The 24,922-nt window shown below is 48.0% G+C and overlaps 1 long non-coding RNA gene across 1 annotated transcript in view; it reads left to right on the forward strand.

The window, feature by feature from the left end:
* Nucleotides 1-24,922, forward strand: part of LOC125634963 (uncharacterized) — an 83,699-nt gene that overhangs the window by 17,359 nt on the left and 41,418 nt on the right. Inside the window, exon 2 of the long non-coding RNA XR_007356099.2 lies at nucleotides 23,650-23,792. This is a non-coding gene — a long non-coding RNA (uncharacterized LOC125634963). The remainder of the gene's footprint in view (nucleotides 1-23,649; nucleotides 23,793-24,922) is intronic.

Here is a 24,922-nt window from a genome sequence, read left to right on the forward strand (position 1 = left end):
TTTATAATTTTTTATTATTTTTGAAAATAGGAGGGCCAGAGTTATGAATACAGTATAAATGCTAAAGGGTCTGCAAATGTTCAAAAATCATTCCATCTTAATGGCATTCATAACATCATATTAAGGAAAATATGTAGTAATACACTGCAATGCCATTATCTGTATGAGAAAACCTCTTTATTATATGCACCTCACAGATGACTGTAGTATTTATTGGCAAGAATAAATATTGACATGAAACAAAACGATGGAAAGTTTTTAAATTGAAAAAAATTGCATCATCAGAGTGTCATTCAGATGCTCCTCCTTCCTTTTCTGATAAGTTTCACAGCTCTGTTCTTGGTCCCCTTCTCATTCAACACTTTGTCTCTGGGTAATCTCATTTCCAAGCTCAAGTTTAACTATCATCTCTATGCTAATGACTCACATCTCTACTTCTGTACTCTGGACCCATCTCCTTCTGCCTACACCAAGATCTTGGCCCGTTTTACTGACCTTTCTTCATGGATTTCCAGCAGTCAGTTTACAATCAATATGGCCAAAACACAGCTCTTAATCTTTCATCCCAAGTCCTCCCCCACCTTTTCTTGCTCAGTCAATGTGGACAACACCATCCTGCCTATCACTCAAGACCATAAACTGGGTATCATCTTTAATTTGGCCCTCTCTCTAGGTAGTTCCATACAGGCTATGTCTAAATCTTGCAGATTCTTTCTGTCTTAACACCTCTAAGATATGGCCTTTCTCCTCCATCCATAAAATTAAAACGGTCACCCAGGATCTCATTTCACATCTTAACTACTGCAACACTCATTTGCTTGAGAAATGCAGTCTTGCCCCACTTTTATCAATTCAAACCACTGCTACAAAGATCATTCTCCTACTTTGTCAATGTGACTCTTTCTTTGCATTCCTCCACTAGCTCCCCTCTCTCCATTGCATCAAACCACCTATTTGTTTTTACTTTCCAGGTCCCCTGTGGCTATTGCCACTTGACCTATCGTCTTTCTTATGCAATTGAGAGGTCGACTCCCACCTCTGCTCTGCTAGTGATGCTAGCTTTCATTGCCCACTTGATAAATTTAAAATAAGCACCTTTGTGCTTTTTCCCATTCTGCTCCTCACAGATCAAAGGAGCTCTCCACAAACATCACAAGGCGACCTTATTGTCTTATTTCAAATCCCTTATTTCAAATCCCTTAAAACTCTCTTTTGTCATGATGCCATCAAAGAATTTCAAATGGTTAAGCAGCTGGTATGCTGAGACCACAGCATATCCACCAATTTTGTTTCATTATTTCCTTGTGCTTCTCCATCTATCTTCTGTCTCTTGTCTTATGCTTAGATTGGAAGCTCTTTGGGTCATGGGCCATCTTTTTGTTTTGTGTTTGTACAGTGCTTAGCATAATGGGATCCTGGTCCATAACCTGGTATCCTATGCCAGTGTTTCTCAAATGTGGCCACCATGGGCTTTTCTTGCATCCACAGGCTGCAATGGGGAGTGGGCAAAGTAGTGGCTTCCCTCCCTGTTGCTTCTGGATGCCCTGCATTGGTGTTAGTTGCTGGGACCATCAGCAGGGGTTAGGCTCTGCCCCACTCTGGAGACACCTGGGTCACAAAGCTGGAGGAGTAGGCACCCAGTGTGTTCCCCACCTCCCAGGGGTGGTGAGGCTGAGGCTTTAGGTTTCAGCCCTGGGGTGGTGGGGCAGCAGACTCTGGCCACATGGCTTTGGGCTCCATCCCCAGGCCCTGTCCCCTGGTGTGGAATTTCAGGCTCCAGCTTCCTGCTGCCTCCCCCAACTCCCCATCCAGGGCTTAATTTGTCCTCAGGCTTGCCAGGACGGAGTAAGTCTGCTGTGAAAAGTGATACGTGTATGTTTGTTAATATCACTTTTCACAATAAACTTACTAGCTAGCAATAAATACATTACAATGATTTGGGTGTGTAGATAGGAAAAATAAATAAATTGCACAATGCTAATTAAGTATTTTAGGAAAAAGTGTGAGAGTGGCCACCAGCAAGAGTTGATGGCTGTACTTTGAGGCCACCAAAAAATATTGTCCTGAGACCCCAAACGCACTAACATAATACAAATACATTATGTGATTTGATCAATATTCAATGTCTTATACCAGTTATCAGACAGAATAATAATGTCTTGTGTAACAAAACATCTTAGATATATATCACCTTCAACAAATCCTCCTTATGCAAGGCAAAGAATCTGCCCTTTACCAACTCCCTGCATATGTGGTTCAGAAAAAGTAGATAATCATTTGCTGGGCATATAGAATTTGCTATACTTAATCAGACTATAGGTCCATCTGGCCTCTGGGATGGACTATATCTGACGATTCGAAGGAAGGCAAACAACCCATTATAAATTTAGACTAGTGGGAAATGTTGTATATAGAAGAGAAACTTCTCTCTCGCCACCCACATTTGCCTTGTGAGCTGAAGCTTGAGTCATTATCTAAACTTGCACAGCTGCAAAAGTTATTAATGATCCTAATATTACCAAATGCTTTTGAAATACCATAGTTGCCTTGATGACCTTCTGAGGCACTGAATTACACATGAACAGTTCACTATTGTGACAAAGTTCCTCCTCTATCTTGGTGGATCTTGCGCTTATTGATGGATTTGCTCGCCTTGGAGCTTCACGGCAGCCCTCAGTTTGGCCATTTTCATGAACTCACAGTCCAGGTCAACTCCTCCTGTGTCTGACCAGGAGTTGGGATGTTTGGGGGGAACCCAGGCCCGCCCTCTACTCCAGGTTCCAGCCCAGGGCCCTGTGGAATGCAGCTGTCTAGAGTGCCTCCTGGAACAGCTGTGTGACAGCTACAACTCCCTGGGCTACTTACCCATGGCCTCCTCCCAACACATTCTTTATCCTCACCATAGGACCTTCCTCCTGGTGTCTGATAATGCTTGTACTCCTCAGTCCTCCAGCAGTATGTGTTCTCACTCTCAGCTCCTAGCGCCTCTTGCTTCCAGCTCCTTACATGCGCACCACAAACTGAAGTGAGCTCCTTTTTAAACCGAGGTGCCCTGATTAGTCTGCCTTAATTGATTCTAGCAGCTTTTTGATTGGCTGCAGGTGTTTCTAATCAGCCTGTCTTGTCTTAATTGTCTCCAGAAGGTTCCTGATTGTTCTGGAACCTTCCCTGTTAAGGAGACGGAATCGTTCTTCACTCGCTCCTGAGCTATCTGCTTTCCTTTCTTTCCTAAAGCCCCCCGGCCCGGATTTTTCACACTTTTCCTTTTGCTTAGTTTCCCCCCCCGCGTTTGGGCCGGACGCTTTGTTTTTTTGGTTTCGTTTTTTCCCGTTTTCCTGAGCTGCGTCAGTGTGCTAGCCGGTCGCCAGCACCCCCCCCCCCGATGCCTGCTTTTGGACTTTGCTCTTTGCTTATTTGAAACCCCCGGAGGAGGGGGGGAGGACTGCCGACCTGCTGTCCAGAGAGGGGAGTGGACCCCCCCAGACCCAGCTGTTTTGTTTTTTGCCTGGACTTTTTCCGAGAGCCTTGGGACAGAGCCAACAGCTGTAGCAGACGCCAGAGGCCGGAGAATTCGCCCGGGCAGCTATAAATCATCGTGGAGAGAGGCCGTAAGACTGAGGGATTTCTTTTGAATTCTACCCTCGGGGGGGGGGGGAGTTGACTGCATTTCAGCTGCGTCTGTGGCGGCACAGGGTGTAGCAGGGAGCTACCCCCAGATCCATCGGTGCCCCCAACCCCCCCACCACTACTACGACTATCACGGCCCCCGCTGCTTCGTCCCTGCTGGCAATCTGCCATCTGCCTTCGGATCCAGCTGTTTGCTTTGGACTTTGCCTTTTGGACCGGCATAATAACCAACCAAGCGAGACTCTTTGGACACTTGTGGTGGGTTGTCCTCCCTCCACCCCACCCCCCCGGATTGTTTACCCCATAGCCTACCCCTACTACCGGACCCCGATTTTTGCCCCCCCTCCCCCTCCTAGTGTCTCCCTGTCTCTCCCTGCTTACAATGGCAGAGAAGGAGGGACGCAAGGCCCCCCCACCGAAATTGGTTGCCCCCTCCCCATCTACCCTCCTGCCCACCCCTCAAGATATCCCCACCGCCTCCATTGTTAGAACCCCTGCCACCGCCCCCGCTGGGGCATCGGCAGTAGGAGGCACCGGGGCGCTTACTACTGCTGCTCTGGTTTCTGCCCCATTAGATTCTAGGAACCCCCCCCCGGTTAGACGGAAAAATCGAAGCGGGCCAAAAGGGAAGGGCCCCGCTAATGCCGCTGGACCCTCCGTGGCAGAGGCCGCCCCCACCACAGTGGCCTCGTCATCGATCGCGGCACCCCTCCCAGCTGTTCCCTCCACCAGCTCTGCGACCATCCCTCCCCCGGCCCCCAGGACGTATGCCCGGGTGGCGACAGGCCCCCCCTCACCTGCCGCCTCCTCATCTCGCCCACCCACTGCCTCCGCTGCCATCACTAGCAATCGAGGCCCTTTTCCCGCCCTGACCAGGAAGCACGGTGTCCGTTGCCTCCTAGTGCCCGCCTCGCCCCACGTGGAGGCATACGTGCAGGCGTTGGCGAAAGTGGTAGGACCCATGGCCATTGTGGCGGCCTCCAAGATGTATGGGAAGGTCGTTTTTTTTCTGGCCTCGGAGACTGCCGCCCAGGAGGCGGTGGAGAAGGGCCTAGTGGTGGGGGGGGTGTTTCTCCCCCTAGAACCGCTAGAAGATCTGGGCGTTCGCTTCGTCCTCACCTCCTTTCCTCCCTTTTTGCCTAATGTTGCCCTGTTACCTGCTCTTTCCGCCCTGGGGAAGCTTGTCTCTGTTATTAGCCCTCTCCCGTTAGGCTGTAAGGACCCCGCCCTCCGTCACGTCCTTTCGTTCCGCCGGCAAGTGCAGATTTCACTGCCGGCGGGGGTGCGTGACGGAGAGGCGCTCGAGGGGTCCTTCCAAGTTCCCTACCAGGGAGCCCGCTATAGGGTCTTTTATTCCACCGGAGAGGCCCGGTGCTACCTCTGCCGCTCGGCAGGGCATGTCCGCAGGGACTGCCCTTTGGCCCGGGGGAGAGGGGCACCTGAGACCCCCGAGACCCGGCGGGATATCGGCCCTGTTGTTGCCGACACCCCCGGCCACCCGGCACCCGACACCACCCCCCCTCCCACCCGATCCACCGCTGCCCCCGTCCGGGCCCTAGAGGCGCCCCTCCAACAACGCCCGGGCGACCACGGGAGTCCCACTCTTGCCGTAACCACCTCGGCAGAGTCCATGGAGGGGGGTGTGGCAAAGCTTTTGCCGGGTGCAGGAGAGGGCTCGCCCCACGGAGAACCCCCCGCCCCTAATGCTGCCTTACCGCTACCCCCCCAAACCCCTGAACCTCTGCCTCCGCGCCCCGCTCCGTCCCCTGCTACTCAACCCCCGGACGACGCCATGGAGGGCTGGACTGTAGTCCAGGGGAAGCGAGGCAAGCGGAGGGCTCGAGCTCCGCTGCATTCATCTGACGCGGAAGCCCCCCGGAAGACCAGGAAGGGAGGCACCGACCTTGAGCCTCCCGCCTCGGCCACGAGTGAGATCCATTCGCTGGTGTCGGGAGGTGAAGATAGACCAGCATTGGAGGGTGGAATCCCCCCTCCGCGGGGGACCCTCCCCTCCGAAGCCCCGGGGGAAGCCCCTTCTAACCGGATGCCACCTGAACTCCCAGCGAACCCCGACGTGACCGTCGAGGCGGGCCCTAGCGGAGAGGCCCCTGGGGTGGTGGGAGTTGGCCTCTCCTCTGTGTACGCAGAGATTGAAGCCCTTGATTTGACCCCGGTCACCCAGGGAGGGGATGATTTACTGACGGCCGGCCTCGATTTGGGCAATCTCACCCCAGGCCCCCTCTCCCCATGTTCTTTCCCCCTGACCGCCTTTCCGGGTGAGCACCCCATGGAAAGTGGTTTACCACCTGAGGCCATGGCTGCCACGACCACCCCGGAGCCAGTACCTAGCATTCCTCGGAGCCCCCTCCCTTGCCCCTTAACCCCCGACCCTGCTCGGGAGGCACCTTCTTTTTGTTGCTCGCCTCCTGAAGCCCAGGGCCTTACCTCTGCCCCTGCCCCCACCCCTATTCCGGTTCAGTTTCCCTCCTCCTGCAAGGCTACCGCCGCCCCTGGGGTTATTTCTTTTCCGCCTTTTGCAGTTTCCCCCCAGGGAGCAGTCTTTACGTTTTCTAGTTGCGACTCCCCAGGAGTTGCACCTTTCCCCCTGCCATCCCCGTCCGCCCCAAGGCACGAGATGGAGTTAATAACCCCAGCCTGTCAGACACCCCGTCGGCGGTCCGCACCCTGCCTACCCGCCTTAGCGGACCACGAGGTTGTATCAAAAGCCGCACCAGGGACTGCTCTGGGAATTGTAACCCTACCCCCCCATGAGCTGCAGCATGCACTACGGGAGTTCTTAAAACAATGCCGTGGTGCCCGCGATAGGGCACAGCTGGCTCTCCAGCAGTGGGGGGACTTTGATCGACTCCTTCGGGCCGCGAGAGCCCTTATGAGGGAGGGTAGAGGGCAAGGGAAGGGCGGTGCCGCGGCCTACGAGCGGGCCCGCAGCTTCCGGAAAGATTTACTTACTCACGGGATGGGACACGGGTTGCTACGCGACCCGCCGGGGGCCTCGTGTACCCCCACCAATGAGAACTCCCCACCCCCCCAGCCCTCCGCATGACACCTCTCATCATTGTAACCCTGAACACCAGGGGCTGTAGGATGGCTCTCCGCAGGTCCCAGGTGCTCTCCTACCTCCGGGAGGGGGGGTACTCTGTGGTTTTCCTGCAGGAGACCCACACGGACCCGACCGCCGAGGATAGGTGGCGGCTGGAGTGGGGGGACGGGGTATACTTCAGCCACTGCACGGCTTGGCAAGCTGGAGTGGCGACCCTGTTCTCCCCCACCCTGCGGCCCGAGGTGCTAGGAGTCACTGAGGCCGTGCCGGGCCACTTGTTGCACCTCCGAGTTCGTCTGGAGGGGCTCGTGGTCAATTTTGTTAATATTTATGCCCCGCAAGTGAGTTCACAGCGGCCACAATTTTACCAGCAGGTGTCCGAATTTCTCGACACCCTAGATTCACACGAGTGCCTAATCCTGGGAGGGGACTTTAACACCACCCTCGAGGAACGGGACCGCTCGGGGGCCGAGCCGAGCCCGGCCGCTGCGACCATTCTCCGAGACATAGTTGATTATCACTCCCTAGTGGACGTCTGGCGTGACCATCACCCAGATGATACTTCCACGTTTACCTTTGTTCGGGTGGAGGCCCGTCGGTCACACCGCTCTCGGTTAGACCGTATTTATTTATCCCGTCTCCATCTTTCACAGGCCCACTCCTCCACCATTCGGCCGGCCCCTTTTTCCGACCATCATTTGGTTGCCGTCACGGTCTCCCTCCGTGCAGGGGGACCGGGGCCGGCTTACTGGCATTTTAATAACAGCCTGTTGGAGGACGAGAGCTTTGTGATGTTCTTCCGGGAGTTTTGGCTGGCCTGGCGGGAGCAGTGGCGTGCCTTTCCCTCGGTGCGGCGCTGGTGGGATTTAGGGAAGGTACGTGCCAAGCTCTTCTGCCGCAACTACACTCGGGGCACCAGCCGACGGAGAAATGCGGCGATAGAGCAGTTGGAACGGGAGGTCTTAGAGCTGGAGAGGCGCCTGGCCGCCAGCCCCGGGGACCCGTCCCTCTGCGGAGCGTGCCGGGAGAAACGGGAGGAACTTCGAGCCCTCGAGGACCACCGGGCCCGAGGTGCCTTTGTCCGGTCCCGCATCCGCCTCCTTCGGGAGATGGATCGCGGCTCCCGCTTCTTCTACGCCCTGGAGAAAACGAGGGGGGCCAAAAAACACGTCACCTGCCTTCTAGCGGAAGACGGCACCCCCCTCACGGATCCGGAGGAGATGTGTGGGAGGGCCCGTGACTTCTACGCAAACCTTTTCTCCCCGGATCCGACCGATCCTGGCGCTTGCGGGGTGCTCTGGGAGGAACTCCCCACGGTCAGCGTGGGCGACCGAGACCGGCTAGAGCTGCCTCTCACCCTGGCCGAGTTCTCGGAAGCCCTCCGTCGCATGCCCACCAATAAATCTCCGGGCATGGACGGGCTGACCGTGGAGTTTTACCGCGCGTTCTGGGACATCCTTGGCCCAGACCTAGTCGCTGTCTGGGCTGAGTCCTTGCAGGGCGGGGTCCTCCCTCTCTCGTGCAGACGAGCGGTGCTCGCCTTGCTGCCGAAGAAGGGGGACCTCCGCGACTTACGAAACTGGCGTCCCCTCTCACTCCTCAGCACGGATTACAAAATCGTAGCGAAAGCAATCTCGCTGCGGCTGGGGTCCGTGATGGCGGACGTGATTCACCCAGACCAGACCTATACTGTCCCGGGTCGCAGCATTTTTGACAACCTCTTTTTAGTCCGAGACCTTTTGGAACTCGGGCGGAGAGACGGTCTGTCGTTCGCCCTCCTGTCTCTCGATCAGGAGAAGGCGTTCGATAGGGTAGATCATGGGTACCTCCTGAGCACCCTGCGAGCGTTTGGATTCGGACCTCAGTTTGTGAGTTTTCTCCGGGTGCTGTACGCCTCCGCGGAGTGTCTGGTTAGGCTCAACTGGACCCTGACCGAACCGGTCAGCTTCGGGCGAGGGGTGCGGCAGGGGTGCCCCCTCTCAGGCCAGCTGTATGCTCTGGCGATCGAGCCTTTCCTCTGTCTCCTCCGCAGGAGGTTGACGGGGTTGGTGCTGCGGGAGCCGGAGCTGCGGCTGGTCCTGTCGGCGTACGCCGATGACGTCCTCCTCGTGGTCCAGGACCCGGGCGACTTGGTGCGAGTGGAGGCATGCCAAACCATCTTTTCGGCAGCCTCCTCCGCCCGAGTCAACTGGGTCAAGAGCTCTGGCTTGGCGGTAGGGGGCTGGCGGCAGGTAAGCTCCCTCCCACCCGCGCTTCAGACCATCCGGTGGAGTGCCGGCCCTCTGCTCTATCTCGGCGTTTACCTTTCTGCCACGCACCCTTCTCCGCCGGAGAACTGGCAAAATTTGGAAGGCGGCGTGATTGAGCGGATCAGGAAATGGACGAGGCTACTCCGATGTCTCTCCCTTCGGGGGAGAGCACTGGTGCTTAACCAACTAGTCCTGTCCACGCTCTGGTACCGGCTCAACACCCTAGCCCCGGCCCCGGGTTTCCTGTCCCACCTCCGGAGATTGATTCTGGAGTTCTTTTGGTCAGGATTGCACTGGGCCCCTGTTGGAGTTCTCCACTTGCCCCTGAAGGAAGGAGGGCAGGGCCTGAAGTGTCTGTACACTCAGGTCCGCGTTTTCCGCCTCCAGGCCCTGCAGAGGCTCCTTTATAGTGCAGGTAGTTCGACGTGGAGCATATTGGCGCATGCCTTTTTACGCCGCTTCCATGGGCTCCGATATGACCGACAGCTCTTTTATCTTTGTCCGAGAGGTTTTCCGCGAGACCTCTCCGGGCTGCCGGATTTCTACCAGGACCTCCTCCGGGCCTGGAAACTGTTTTCAACGACCAGGTCCGTGGCGGCCATCGTGGGGGCAGATCTCCTCACGGAGCCCCTGCTACACAACCCCCAACTTTGTGTGCAGGCGGCGGAGTCCCGCACGGTGCGCCAGAGGTTGGTCCTGGCGGGAGTTACGAGGGTCGGGGACCTCCTGGACTACGACCGGGGGGACTGGCTGGATCCCCTGACGCTCGCTCGACGCATGGGGCTCTCCAGCCTTCGCACCCCCCGGCGCGTGCTTCAGGAGGTGGAGGCCGCTCTGACCCCCGCCGCTCGGGCTTATGTTAGCCGAGCCTTGCGCGAGGGCGCGCCCCGCCCATCCCTTACCCCAGGCCCGCCGGACCTTTTCGTTGGGCCCCTACCCTGCCGATCCCAACACACCCCTCATCCTTTCACTGCAAGCCGGCTGCATGAACTGCAACCGGTCGGTTTTCAAGTTGCATCACGGCAATATTTATATACACTCACGCTTCATACCCTTCATGCCCGCACCCTGGTGTCCCGCCCCGATACAAAGTGGCGAGATCTCTTACCACCTTTGGAGGGTGAGCAACCTCGGTGGGCCAGCCTGTACTCCACCTTGGTCCCGAGGCCCGTCGGGGACATCAGTTGGCGGCTCCTTCACGGGGCTGTGAGCACGGGCGTGTTTTTGACACGTTTTACCTCCCTTCCGGAGACTTGCCCTTTTTGCAACGTGAGGGAAACCCTGGCGCACGTCTATTTAGAGTGTGCCAGATTGCAGCCTCTTTTTCGGCTCCTCACAAATATTCTTTTGCGCTTTTGGCTTCATTTCTCCCCCCACCTCTTTATCTATACACTCCCCATCCGTGGCCCCACCAAGTCGCGGGATCTCCTGGTTAACCTCCTCCTAGCCTTGGCTAAAACAGCCATTTATAAGACCAGAGAGCGGAGGTTGGCTCATGAGGCGTCCTGCGATTGTGAGGCCGTTTTCCGACTCTCAGTACATTCACGTATCCGGGCGGAGTTCCTCTGGGCAGCGTCCACCGACTCCCTTGACACCTTTGAGGAGCGGTGGGCGCTGTCCGGGGTTCTCTGCTCGGTGACCCCGTCCGGTTCCCTCCGTCTGACCCTCTGATTGAGGGAAAGAGCGAGAGCCGCCAGTCACAGCCGTTAGTTGCTGTGAATACCATCATTATTGTCTTCTAGGAAGGGTCCTATAATACATGGGTGTACCCCCTTCCCTCCCAACCACCCACCCCGCAGCCGTGCCCATCTTGTCGGGCACTCTCGGGAGAGGGAGGGTCGGTGACCCTGGGCGTGGCACTAGGTAACTCGAGAGGGTGGAAGACCACGAGTGTCGAGGAAGCCCCCCCGCTCTAGGCCACCAGGTAACTCAGGAGGGTGGAAGACCGCGAGTGTCGAGGAAGCCCCCCCGCTCTGGGCCTGGGCTACCTGAACACCTCTCCCTCCTGAAAAGCTGTTGTGTTATACCTTCTGATTGCGTTGTGTTGTTGCTAAGTTTTTCTTTATCCTTTTGTACTTTCTGTAATTGTTACAAATAAATTTCTTTTCTGTTTCAAAAAAAAAAAAAAAAAAAAAAAAAAAAAAAAAAAAAAAAAAACTTTCCCTGTTACCTTACCCAGGGAAAAGGGACCTACTTAACCTGGGGCTAATATACCTGCCTTCTATCACTCCAGCTATCTGGCCTGACCCTCTCACACTATGTAAAAAGTATTTTCTTTTATTGGATCTAAATGTACTGCCTTTTAAATTTTATTCCATGTCTGCTTCTACCCATATTTTGTGATAGGGTGAAAATAAGGGGCTCTTGTGTTTTCATTATGCCCATAATAATGTGAATACTGTGGGGATATAGATACAGGGAGTGTTGGGGGTGGCAGGGTAGGAGCACCCGCCCCCACTAAATGCAGAGGAAGAGCTGCCCCTTTCTCTCTGTGGCTTGGATAAGCAGCATTCTTGTACAGATGTCCCTACTCCTGTTACAGTCTATTTTAACCAGCATTCAGAGGAACAGCCGTGTTAGTCTGTATTCGCAAAAAGAAAAGGAGTACTTGTGGCACCTTAGAGACTAACCAATTTATTTGAGCATGAGCTTTCGTGAGCTACAGCTCACTTCAGAAGTGAGCTGTAGCTCACGAAAGCTCATGCTCAAATAAATTGGTTAGTCTCTAAGGTGCCACAAGTACTCCTTTTCTTTTAACCAGCATGAATACCTCAGTGATGATCCCTGTGTCTCTTCTTTTAGGCTAAATAAGCCTAGTTTTCTGTAATCTTTCAGCATCTGCAACACCCGCTATACTGGTAACATGGAGCAATTTCCTGTGCTTAGAACGGCCTCCTGTATTTGACTGAGTCAAACAACCTCTCACTCTCATCCACAAGTCCTGTTAAAGGAGACATCAGCTATGAAAACACCAGTCTTATCTGCCCATTTGCATGAACCTGCTGCTCACATATTCTCTCATGCCACACATTTTCACTTGATGTTAGATATGGTCCCAGTATATTTCAGGATTCAAAATATCACCTGAACAAAATCACAATTCTGTAGCTCCCATCAAACAATCTCCCTAATCAGTGTTCATATCAAGTTTCTGACTATCAAGGAAAAGGAAGACCCAGAAAAGAGCCCTCCCCAACACCTACCAGCAAAAATGACTAGATAAGGACACTGGAGTTTGCCATATTACCAGCCAAACACATTCTTAGGATGTCCAGTTGAGAGGCGACTCACTCCAAAGGATAAGCAGGCCACAGCTAGGTCAGATCCTGACTTAATGGGAGTATTGGAGCAGGAAGAAAAGGATTGAGCCAAGCCCCAGAGTTCTGCTGGAGCCATATCTGTCCAGACTGCTAAAACCTGTTATAAATGTGTTCATGCTTTTAAGTCCCCCCCCCCTTGCCTTTAAATAGCTTCATTTAATGTGGCTTACAACTATGTTTCTGCTCAGTATGTTCTAATTTGTCACTTTTGTACACAAAAATTCTTGGCTTTGTATTATTTTATGAAGAGTGAATTTAAAAAGGGGGTGCCAGAATGAGAACAGGGGTAGGGGTGGGTCATTACATTGTGTTCCATGGTCTACAGTCTGTGACATTCCTGGCACCATTGCAGGCCTGGCATTATAAGAATTCATGTGCTAAGTGGAAAATCAGATGAACATCTCATTCTCTCTCTGTGCAGCTCATTTAGTGCACAGCTCCAGAGAACACTTTTCATTCTGTACTAGGTTTCTTTAATTCAAATGGGCAAGTTTTGAGCTATGGTAGAAATCATTTCATATCTGGCCCTTTGGCATTCGTTTGACGCATGTGGAAAGTCCTCTCCTTTCTATGGTTCCATCAAGTTTATTTTCCTGGAAATATTTATACTTAATCAGCCCACTTGCATTTTTCAAACCTAATTTCAGTCTCTCTGTTAGCAGTATTAGGTTCAGTTGAAATAAGCAAAACTCCAAGTTCAATGGAATAAATGTTAACAAGCTGATAGTACATATTTATAAAAGCTTTTCATCTATAAGGTTCCTTAAGCATTTTACAAAATGGGCCAAATTCTATTCTTTCGGTACATTTGCATAACTGCCATTGGACTTTGTTGGCAGTCACATATATACCAGGGCTTCAGTGCTGCCAACAGATATGCTAGCATGGATCTCTGACCTGCATGATTTCCACAATGCTCACATTCCATGCGCTAGTCCATGTTTACAGGATTGAGACCTAGGATATCAATATGGACCTCTGCCCCTGCAGTAGTTGTAGTACCTGGGCAACTACTAAAAACATGGCTGACAACCTCAGCTCAAGAGCAGAACCTACTCAAAAATAAGTAAATAGATTTCCGCTTCGGATTCATGCCGCAAGAGAGGGAGAAGGAAGTGTCATTGACCCTGCTGTTCTATGTACTTTGCAGAAATAATGAAAATAGATCACAGGTGTCTGAACCTCACAGTAGTGGAATTCCTCCAGACTGAGACTGTCACAACAACTAGAATCTGGTCCAGCTGCATCTGGTTTCAATTATTTTATGCCTGTTTAAATGCACTATTGAACAGAATAAGCAAAAGACAACACAGACTAGGAGGTTGGCTAGAGGCCAGAAACAGGAAGATTCCAGTTGACTTGTGCATGTCCCTTATGCTTTGGTGTCCTTTCTCTATCAGTGCATACCTTACAGCTCTTCCACATTACAGGCAATGATTGACTGCCCATTGGTAAGACACATGATGTAATTACAGAGTAACTCCTCAAGATGGACTGAGGGGATTACATACCTGCTTGTCTGACAGCAGAGTTTGGCCCTAATATTGTTATTGATATTAAGATAGGTAGTACCTAGAGGAGCCAACTGAGAATGGAACTGGATGTGCTAGGCATTTATGGGTGGTGGGAGGGAACAAACCACACACAGAGTCCCTGCACTGAAGAACTTACTGACTAAATACACAAGGATGATAAAGGCAGTATTAACAACTCCATATTAGGCAATTTAGTAACAGATTAAGGGACTTGCCCAAGATTATATAATATATCTGGGACAGAGTCAATATCAAACCCAGCTTTTCTGAGTCCCATTCAAGTGCCTTAATCATAAGATAACCATTCCTCTCTAAATATCTGGAGTCCTCAATGAAGATAAGTACCTTTGCGAAAATCATATATTCAGGGCACTTAAATTATATTTAGAATGTTTATCTCCTTGGAGAGAAAGCAGAGACACCAGGAGCCATAAAATAATTCAGATACACAAAGAGTCCAAAGCCCCTTCCTGCCCCAAAGCCATGATAGAGGTTTTGTTTAGGATGGTATGAATGAAGCTGTTTCCTCTTTTGGGGATATGACCCAGATCAATGAGGGGCTGTGTAACCCCCTGCTCTGCAACCTTGCGTGCCTCACAATGCTTTTCTGCTGTAGCTCATACCTGGGCCATTCACAAACAGCCTGCCAGAAGGCAGGTAGCACCCTGAGTGTCTGTATAGCTGCAGCCTACCAGCCACAAATCAGTCACACTCTGGTTTCCACCAGCCTTAGTTACCACTTGCAGGGTAACCCTAACACACTCCCAAATCTGGATTTCCCCCCAAAACATGAGTTCTGTGCTGCCCAGCCCTCTCCTGGACAGTCCAGATATATTAGGTTCATTTCCCTCTGTAAGGGGATTGATATCCAAACAGTTTGCTACCCCCAATGGAGTTACCCTCACAGTTCACAACACTGGATTAATTTTGATTAAGGAATAAAATGAGTTTAACTACAAGGAGATAGGTTTTAAGTGAGTACAAGTATAAGGCTTTGAAGTCAGAAATGGTTACAAGATGAAACGCTTCCTAGTACTAAAACCTAAACTAGACTTGGTTCAAGGTGAAATCCCTTACCACATATTCCCGGTAACATTGCTGACCCATTTCTCAGGCCAGGAACAGCTCCCAAAGCCCAAAAGGCTGTTTCTTTTGTCTTCTGTGACAGAGATAGATGGATAAGGGGTGTTTTGTCCCTTACTTTTATAGTTCAGTCACCTTTTGAGAATGCATTTTCCTGAGGGTCACCCCTAGATAAAGTTCCTTCCTGCTGTGAGGATGGAGACAAGGAGTCTGGTGGTGAAAGAGGTTCCATGCTGTTTGCTAAAATGCAGATCTGTTCCTTGCCAAAGAATGGCCACCAGATAGGTGACGGCCCATCAACTTTGATGACACCTGGCTAGAAGCATCAGCTTGTCCTTTGTCTTTGAGAAACTGGTTTACTCAAACTAGTCTGGTAAACACATTTCAGACCTTTTATGGTCACAACTTTACACGTAATGTTGCTACACACATTTTACCATGATATTATTGACCAGAAAGTTATTACTTGAAATCTAATACCTCACAAAGAACATTTTGTGCAAAGATTATTACATTGGTGTGTAGGGTGTGTATACAGGGCCTCACTTGGTCACAGGGGACTCAGAATTCTGTCAGATTTCAAGAGGTTAGCGTACACACTAGCAGTTATGACTAATCCCTGTAAGAGCAAAGCTGAGCTTTATTGCCCTCTGCAAGGATCCCGCTCTGCCTATTAAAAAGTGACTTGTTTCATAGGTGCAACAGCAGACCTGCCAAAGCACTGTAATTGAATAGCCCTATACTTGGTTATCCCTTTCAACCAGCCTCTTCCTTGAAACAAGAGCTAGATGCATAATATCACTGAACTAGATTCATATAGTTCTCTTTTGTGAAGAAAAACATTTTTGATTTATTAGCAAAGAGACAAAGCCCTTACAATACCTGTTTGTCTTATTTAATAAGGGAAATCCTGCCTGTGAAATATCCAGCTCATACATTTTTGCCATCTTGAAGCATTTTGCACCATTAGAGAAGTATTTATAGCTACTTGTAAATGAACCGTTACAAGAGATTCTATTTCCTGTTTTCTCCTGAAAGATTTTTATGTGCCTGCTCTCTGAAATAAATACATTGTTCACATGCTTGCCTTAATATTACTTAATCTATCAAGGAATCCTGAATGGTGAAAGCTCCTGCAAATCCATAGCCGTGTGAGATGGCAAATGAAGTAAAATAACCAGAAGCAGATTTTTTTGTCTTGTAGTCTTTGGAGGCAAAATAGAAAGAGAGAAATTTATAGAAGCTATGAAAACTAATATGATACATATTTAAGAAGGGATCAAAGAAAGACATGGAAATCTATAGCTGTGGACATGCAACTTTGGTGTCAGGAAAGGTTCTTGAAAGACACGGATGAGGGACAAAATATAATATGTACTTATTGGAGATGCTTATGGCTTGGTTGGATGTGGAGGTAATAGTTTTATTTCTGCACTAGCTTTGGGTGGGTCTTTTTGCTTGTTAATTAGACAATTCTGGTTTTGTCTGTCTGTGTGAAGGACTTCCTTGTAGAAGGATCCAGGTGTGGCACAGAGGGTCAGTTTACCTGCAGCTCTCTAGCTAGCCAGAAAACACCAGTATAGCACTTACCTTCACTGTCTGTGCTTCCAGGCGATGAGAGGGTGGGGGAACCACTTACCACTGCTCCTCCTCCCAGAACCCCAAGACATATGCTGGATCTATCCTGGCTGCAGCTACCAAGGTCTACTGGTGTCTGGTAAACCACTATTGTCCCTCCCTTTCTTTTGCTGCTACTCTGGCTGCCCTTGCCAGTGCCTTTGCTGGTGACCTTGTGCCTGAAGTTGGTCTCTGATTGCTTGTTTTAAGATTCAAGCTCCTCTTCTCTGCATTTTTTGGTTGCTTCACCCCTTCAGCTCTACTGGAGCATCCCATTTATCCCTCAGAGAGTCCATGATGGCTCCTTCTAGTGGCTATTTCCATTTCTGTTAACCATGAAGATCCAGAAATCTAATGGTCATATGCAAATAATGCAATGCATTAATTGGCATATTGATCAATATGCATTGCCACATTTGCAGATTTCACAAAAATACAAAGTTCTTGTTTTCTTCTGCTACTCCCAGCTTTCTCCACAGTTTCAGGCTGTGAAAGTCAGTAAAAGAAAGTATACTATACATTTAGGAGCTTTTGAATCCTCATGAAACTGAAACATAAATATAAGATGAAGTTAAACTCTTGAGCTCGAACATCATGGTGAGAAGAGAAAGCTGTTCTAGTCAAACGAAGAAAAATGCCATGTTAAGTCCCTTCCTGTTACTAATGCCATAGGATACCTGGCACTCCAGGGATCAAAGAAGTCACCCCAGGCCCTGTTTTGTCATTGCTAGCAGCCATTCTGTGCTCTGTTCCTCCTCCCCATAGCTGCTAATCCTGCTTTGAAAGCCCCCACCCCTCTGCACACAGAGTGCGGGTAGGAGGTGCTCCATCCCAACACACTCTATAGTCCCATCCTCTGTCTTCTGACAGGAAGGGAGGGCAAACATGCTATCCGCACACATTCCTATTCTCTATGGTCTCTACTACTTTGCTTCAGTCAGACTGGAGAAACCTACCAGAGACCATGGAGGCTAGGCATATGAGGAGTGGGGTATGTTTAGCATCTCACCCTCCATTTCCTATTGAGTCTCCCTGTTACCCTTAGGAGATTCAGGAACCCCTGGGAGGGCCCCCTGGGTGCCTGAATCTCCCAGGAACATGGGAAGCCAGGTCTGAGCATCCCATTGGTTTGCTTAACATTCCTTATGCAAAATTAACAAGTAACTTCCATGGATCAATCTCCCATTGGAGCTCAGGTTGGTGTATTTACACTCTGGTGCAGAATGTTTCTTTGCCAAACACAGTGGTTATAAAAAACACAGAGTCAGACCCTCTCCCCAAGATAATCCAATTTTTGTCTTAAAAAAAAACAAACCCAAAAACCACAATGTGTGTTTCATCTGGCTTTGAATGTTGTAACCTTAAGTCTCATGCCACCTTGGTAAGGTAGGTATTACGGTACTCATTTCATAGCTGGAAAACTGAGACACAAAGTCTGAGAATTAAATTTTGGCATTAAGTCATAGATCTGAACCAAGGATAGCGCAGAGGCTCATCACCCCCTCCACACAGCATCCACCTGATGCCTTTCACCAGTGCTATATTTATTATATTATTTTAAGAATTAAGATGGCCCCAGGAACTCCCAGGGAAGCCAGCGCAACACAGGCACAATGCCGCCTCTTAATAGGATACAGTAGTGTTGCTTCCAGAGGTGGACTAACAGCAAGCTGTGCTAAGTCTGCAATGAATTTCTACTCAAGGAATCTCAATTATGGCTTCTCACTGCACATGTAAGGGCAATGATGGTATTTGCTCCCTTTCCCATTATTAGCCATGCAGGGCTGGCCAGTCTGGCTGGTAGAATTGCTTGCACAACATCCCAGGTGAATGTTTAAAGACACATGTGATATCACCAGGAAGTCCATAGCAGAGACAGGCAAAAAATCTACATCTGAGACCTAGTTCTGTGTCTTAATCACAAATCCATCCTTCCTTTCCTTTAGATAGTGCCAATCATGTTGATTGTTTTGTGCCAAAGACACTTGACAGCTCAAAAATGGACTGAAAGTAATGAATTGGGGCTTTCCGATATCACAGAATTACAGGTTTTAATCATTACCAATCTGGGCTATATTTTGGAGGGTGGGAGGAGTGAAAGCTCCTTTTTGCATTAACCAATCCTGTGAAGCATCACTGCTACAGAGTAAAATCGGTGATACTAGCAGTGTAGGCATCCTACATCAGATACAAAATCAATTTTCACACTGGTTTAACAGCAGATATAATAATCAGAAAAAGAACTGCACCACTTTAAGTAAATATCGCCTTAAATAGTAACGCCCTGAAGTGAATGGCTAAATCACCATTAAAACAGGATAGAAATGGATTTACTACAAATATCTGAGAGACTGGGATCCCATTCTTCTGGTTTGGCAAGTGATGTTATTATGCAACAAGATGGCTGCCATCAGCAGGAGGCCCATTTGTATTCCTAATATTTAATTTCACATTACATTTAGATATCTAAAGACCTTCACTCCCCTCCCTGAAACCTAAGCTGAACAAAATGAGTGCTGCTTTCATTTGCCACTGCAGAACTATTGCCCACCTATTACTCAAGAGAAAAGCTTTCCCCGGCCTCAGAAAAGCATCCTTCAGGTATGAAGAGCCTAGAGGAAGTGGGTTAAATGAAGAAGTCATCAAAAAGATCATAGGTCCTAAAGCCACACTTCATAGGCTAATAGAATTCTCTACCAATGGTTATATGAATCCAGGCGACTAACTAATCTAACTTCAAGATAAGGGGAAGATCATATAGGAGTTGATTTTTAGGGAACTAGTATTGTTTGAAATGTATTGACTAAATTGTATTGGGAACAGAACTGCAATACAGTATGTTTAATAATACATGGATTTGTCATATCACTTCTGCCAGAGCTTCCATAAATGAAGCCATTAGTTTAGGACCTCCTACATTTTAGGCTCATCACTTCAGGAGAAAACAACTGTATTATAGATACATTCATGGCTCTACTATTTGAATCACTTATGGAGTTTGATTGCAAACATCACAATGTAAATGTCATGCCTGTCTAAATTTTGGTGAGCTAATTAGAAGCCTCACAGCTAAGCAGCTCTTCGCACATCACTGGGTGTCACTGCAAGTATTCTTATTCTGTGGCTTTCAGAAATCACTTGCAAGTTCAACAGATATATGATCAGTCAAGTAAAAGAAAATTATGTTGTAGAAGCCACTTTGTAAAAAGAATGGCATACAATATATGCAAGGAAGTGCCATTTAACAGAATGGTCACTCAGTAAACACCAAAACCTGCTACTCCATGGCACTCGTGGGGCTCTGACTCAACAGAACTGGTGCAGTTCCTCTGCGGGGGAGGGGGGGGAAGAGGGGTAGAATTTGGGGACCCCACACTGAGGCTCCATACCCCATGGAGCATGGGCATTCTCTGTACTAAAATGCACAGGGAATTTTGGGGATGAGCCTAGGAATCCAAAATTACACTGATCCAACAGCCATTTTCTCCTGTGTATCTCCAGCATTGCTGAGCAGTCTTGGAGGTGGAGAATTCCTTCTCCACACTGCCCCCACAGAGATCCCCAGCCCATAACCCAACCACTTAGGCTGCAGGCTAGTTTCAGCATTTGGCTGTGTGGATTTTAATCAGCACACACAACCTCAAACATACACGTAAGAATGAGTGCCCTGTGTCATCTTGTGCTCCCCCCCCATGCAAATGCAGGCACCTTTCAACATTCAGATGCAGCTATATTTGGGGGATAATCAAAGAATCATAAAAGATTAGGGTTGGAAGAGGCCTCAGGAGGTCAAAGCAGGACCAACCCCAACTAAATCACCCCAGCCAGGGCTTTGTCAAGTTGGGCCTTAAAAACCTCTAAGGATGAACCTCCCTAAATAACCCATTCCAGTGCTTCACCACCCTCCAGTGAAATAGTTTTTCCTAATATCCAACCTAAACCTCCCCCACTGCAACTTGAGACCATTGCTTCTTGTTTGGTCATCTGCCACCACTGAGATCAGCCAAGCGCCATCCTCTTTGGAACCTCCCTTCAGATAGTTGAAGGCTGCTACCAAATCCCCCCTCACTCTTCTCTTCTGCAGACTAAATAAGCACAGGTTTCAGAGTAACAGCCATGTTAGTCTGTATTCGCAAAAAGAAAAGGAGTACTTGTGGCACCTTAGAGACTAACCAATTTATTTGAGCATTGAGCCCATCAGGCCAATCAGCCTATTACCAGCAGGAGAGTGAGTTTGTGGGGGGGGGGTGAGAAAACCTGGATTTGTGCTGGAAATGGCCCAACTTGATGATCACTTTAGATAAGCTATTACCAGCAGGAGAGTGGGGTGGGAGGAGGTATTGTTTCATGGTCTCTGTGTATATAATGTCTTCTGCAGTTTCCACAGTATGCATCCGATGAAGTAAGCTGTAGCTCACGAAAGCTCATGCTCAAATAAATTGGTTAGTCTCTAAGGTGCCACAAGTACTCCTTTTCTTTTTGTAAATAAGCACAGTTCTCTCAGCCCCTCCTCGTAAGTCATGTGCCTCAGCCACCTAATCATTTTTGTTGCCCTCCACTGACCTCTCCAATTTGTCCACATCCTTTATGTAGTGGGGGGTGGAGGAGGCAAAACTGGATACAATACTCCATATGTGGCCTCATCAGTGCTGAATAGAGGGGAATAATCACTTCCCTCAATCTCCTGGCAATGTTCCTACTAATACAGCCCAATATGCCGTTAGCTAGGCAAGAAGGGCACACTGTTGACTCATATCCAGCTTCTCATCCACTGTAATCCCCAGGTCCTTTTCTGCAAAACTGCCGCTTCGCCAGTCAGTCCCCAGCCTGTAGCAGTGCATGGGATTCTTCCATCCTAAGTGCAGGACTCTGCACTTGTCCTTGTTGAACCTCATCAGATTTCTTTTAGCCCAATCCTCCAATTTGTCTAGGTCACTCTGGACCCTATCCCTATCCTCCAGGGTATCTACCTCTCCCCCCAGTTTAGTGTCATCTGTGAACTTGCTGAGGGTGCAATTCATCCCATCATCCAGATCATTAATGAAGATGTTGAACAAAACCGGCCCCAGAACAGACCCCCTGGGGCACTCTGCTTGATATGGGCTGCCAACTAGACATGGAGCCGTTGATCACTACTCATTGAGCCCGATGATCATCATTTTAAGAGAGTCACCAATCTGCCTCAGTAAGACAGACTTAAAGGAGTCCATTGTGACACTTTTTTGATCATTTGGACCATTCTATCCTCATTTAATTTAGCTTCTGCGCTCTTACAGACGTTCAACTAAAGTATTTTAACCCTGTTATTGACACACACAAAAAGGAAAAAAAAAGATAGTTGACTCTGCATTGATGGTCAGTGCAGTGAGGCTTGCCTGGTTCTCTTTCCCTCTCTCAAGTATTCTGAAGTAGCCAAGAACTAATCACTGCAATCAGTGAAGTAATCTGTGACTAGACAGTTCCAGCATGGGAATCTGGGAGCTACCCAGAAATATGGAAAATCTGGGAATTCTCTGATTATCTGTGAGTTCTAAGAAGCCTGACTAAATACAATGATAAATCAAAATTATTTTGTACCATCTAGGGAAGATCTATAAGTTAACCTGTGATTGCTCAACTCAGCAAGGAATTCAAGCACATCTTTAGCTGGGTGTAAATACCAAGAATGCCAAGTCTTTCAGTTTTAGCCACTAACAGACCAAGGAAGCCAAGAAACACCAAAACCTCAAGAGGAGGCAGAGGGAAAATCAGTATAATATAGTACAAAATGCACTGATAAGAGCTGGGTTATGATAAACTGTATGTTTCTCCTATTTATAAATACCCCATTCCCATCTGGACTCAAACCAGCCTAGTTTTTGCCCAGATTTAGTTAGTTTCCCTTCAACTTAATGTGAAACTCTACTGCTGCTCTCTCCACTGCTTACCTGTGTACATTGTTTTGTCCAACCAAATTACTATCAATCATTATCACTGTATTTATTCATGGTATTGATTTAATGAAGTTTCTTGATCTTTAACATTAGGATAAACAAAACCTCAGCAAAATTTGCATTTATATAATTTCAATGTTCATTTTCCTAGCAGTGCACTTCTATCAAATGGTGTTTTCTTCTTCAGGATTAGTCTTGATGCAGTTTATTCCCCAACCCGCTGCCAATAAAAGAAATCATATTTTTGGATCTATGTACAAAAGCCATCATTCCTTCCACAAGGAATTAGTGAACACCAGTGCTTTCAGGGTATCTTTTGGAACATGCTAACTGTATTAATTTGTTTTATTTACTGAATATTTTACCCGTAATCATACAAGAAGCTTGTATACTACTTCATTTCTGCTGCAGCTCATCTAGATAGTCTCCTAAATACTATAAATCCCATTGAGATGGAGAAAAAAATATTTTCAGGAGTATTAAGTAAGAGTCTAAAAAACTTTAAATAAAAATATTTGGCATTTACATAACATTTTTTATCCAAGGATTTTAACTCACTTTACCAAGCTCAATTAAGCAAGCCCCACAACGAGAGTAAGCTAAACAAGTTTTGTTATACTCATTTACAAATGCATTAGCTGACGCAACGATTGTCTTTCACTAAGTATTTTGCTGAAGGTTAAACGAGGAGTAAATGGCAGAGTCAAGAATAGAACACAAGAATCTTAACTCCCTGATTGTTGCTCTAACCACTTATACTGTGCTCTATTCCCTCTTAAAATGAGGACTAGTGAGAGCACATTGATTGCTTAAGCTACTCTCACAGCTACACTGATAAAAGGCACACATTTATCAAAACCTTGGGGCTCATTGCCTTTAGGCATATATTTGAGGTTATTATTCACCAATAATGGAGCAAGACACTCCTAACCTGTAATTTCTCTGTGATGTAGTGGAGAGTTCAACCATTGTAACCCTCATTGTTCTTGAAATACTACTGAAAAAAACAACAGTATACCACAGAAGAGTTACCATTTTACATTTGTAGCAATTCATTTTTTAAACAAACAGTATTTGGGGCTACATGGTCTCAAATTACCTAATAAGATGACATTTAAAAACATTGCTACATGTCCCCAGATGTACCAAGATACAAAGGAAGAGGTTTTAAATTTTAACCGCTTCATTGAAAGTCCATTTCTGACTTATGATTTATGTACATAGAATCCAAGAGCCACAGTTTGGGAGGCTGTTGATGAAAGGCTCACATCACCTGGAGCTTGGAGCTGAAAAGCAGAGACAGTGAAAATCTCCAGCAGCATGAACACAAGCAATGCAGAGAAATGAAACGTTTGGAGGCTAATAAGGTTTGCCATTGACTATTACTGAATTATTATTTATTTATAATACCCTAGAGGCCTCCACTGCGATCAATGCTGCATTGTGCTAGGCACTTGACATATGCCTAATAAGAGACAATGCCCATCCCAAAGAGTTTATAATCTCAATGCACAAGAGAGAAAGGGTGGGAGAAATGGATACAATACAGAAGCAGAACATGAGGCAGAGAGATTGGTCGGAAGCCTGGTCTACACTACAAAGTTTTGCTTCCATAGTTATGTCAGTTAGGAGTCTGGGGGGGGGGGGGGAATCTCACAGCCCCAGCCAGCATAGCTATGCCAGCAAAACCCCCAGTGTATATGCAACTATACCGACAGAAGAGTGCTAAAGTCAGTTGAGCTAACATCTTCCAGGGAGTTGGTGTTACCATACTGGCAGAACCCCTGTCACATAAACTGAGTCTATACTAAGGGCTCTGCCGGTGTAGCTATACTGGCTAAGGCTCTGTAGTGTAGACGTGGCCTAAGGGACTTGCCCAGGATCACTCAGGAAATCTGTGGCAGAGCTGGGAATTGAACCTAGGTCTCCTAAGTTTTAGGGCTTCTCTGCACAGGAAAATTTTACCAGTTATACCAGTATAATTATAGCTGAACAGTTAAACCACTACAGTTATACCAGTATAACTTCCAATGGGGACAAATAAGAGTGATTTTTTTTTTTGGTTTAGCTTAAACCCCTTGCAGAGCAATATAAGCAAAACTGAAAAAGGCACTCATTCAACACAATTACCCACACGGAGAGTTATCCTAGTTTAACTATAGTGGTTTAAATTCACACTTAGCTAGTACTGGAAATAATCCCTCAATGCCTTATCCCTAAGACCACCCTTTTCAGGGGAATTCCAGGAAATATGCCAAATGTTTTAAACCTGCATCTGCAGTGAAGACTCAATGAGAAGAAAGGTGTTTTCTGAGTTCTGTGCAATAGTGTGTCCTGAAAGAGGAACTCGTAGGAAAACCAGGTTCTATGACTATAAGCAAAGCAACTGCATTTTCCATTAATTTTATCTCAAGTTTAGCTTGAAGTTATAGTCGAATACTGATGATGACTGAGAATGTGGCCTCATGGCTATTACAGAAGCTTGGGAGACAGGACT

The sequence above is a fragment of the Caretta caretta genome, chromosome 3 (genome assembly GCF_965140235.1).
Source record: "Caretta caretta isolate rCarCar2 chromosome 3, rCarCar1.hap1, whole genome shotgun sequence".
Classification (NCBI taxonomy): Eukaryota; Metazoa; Chordata; order Testudines; family Cheloniidae; genus Caretta; species Caretta caretta.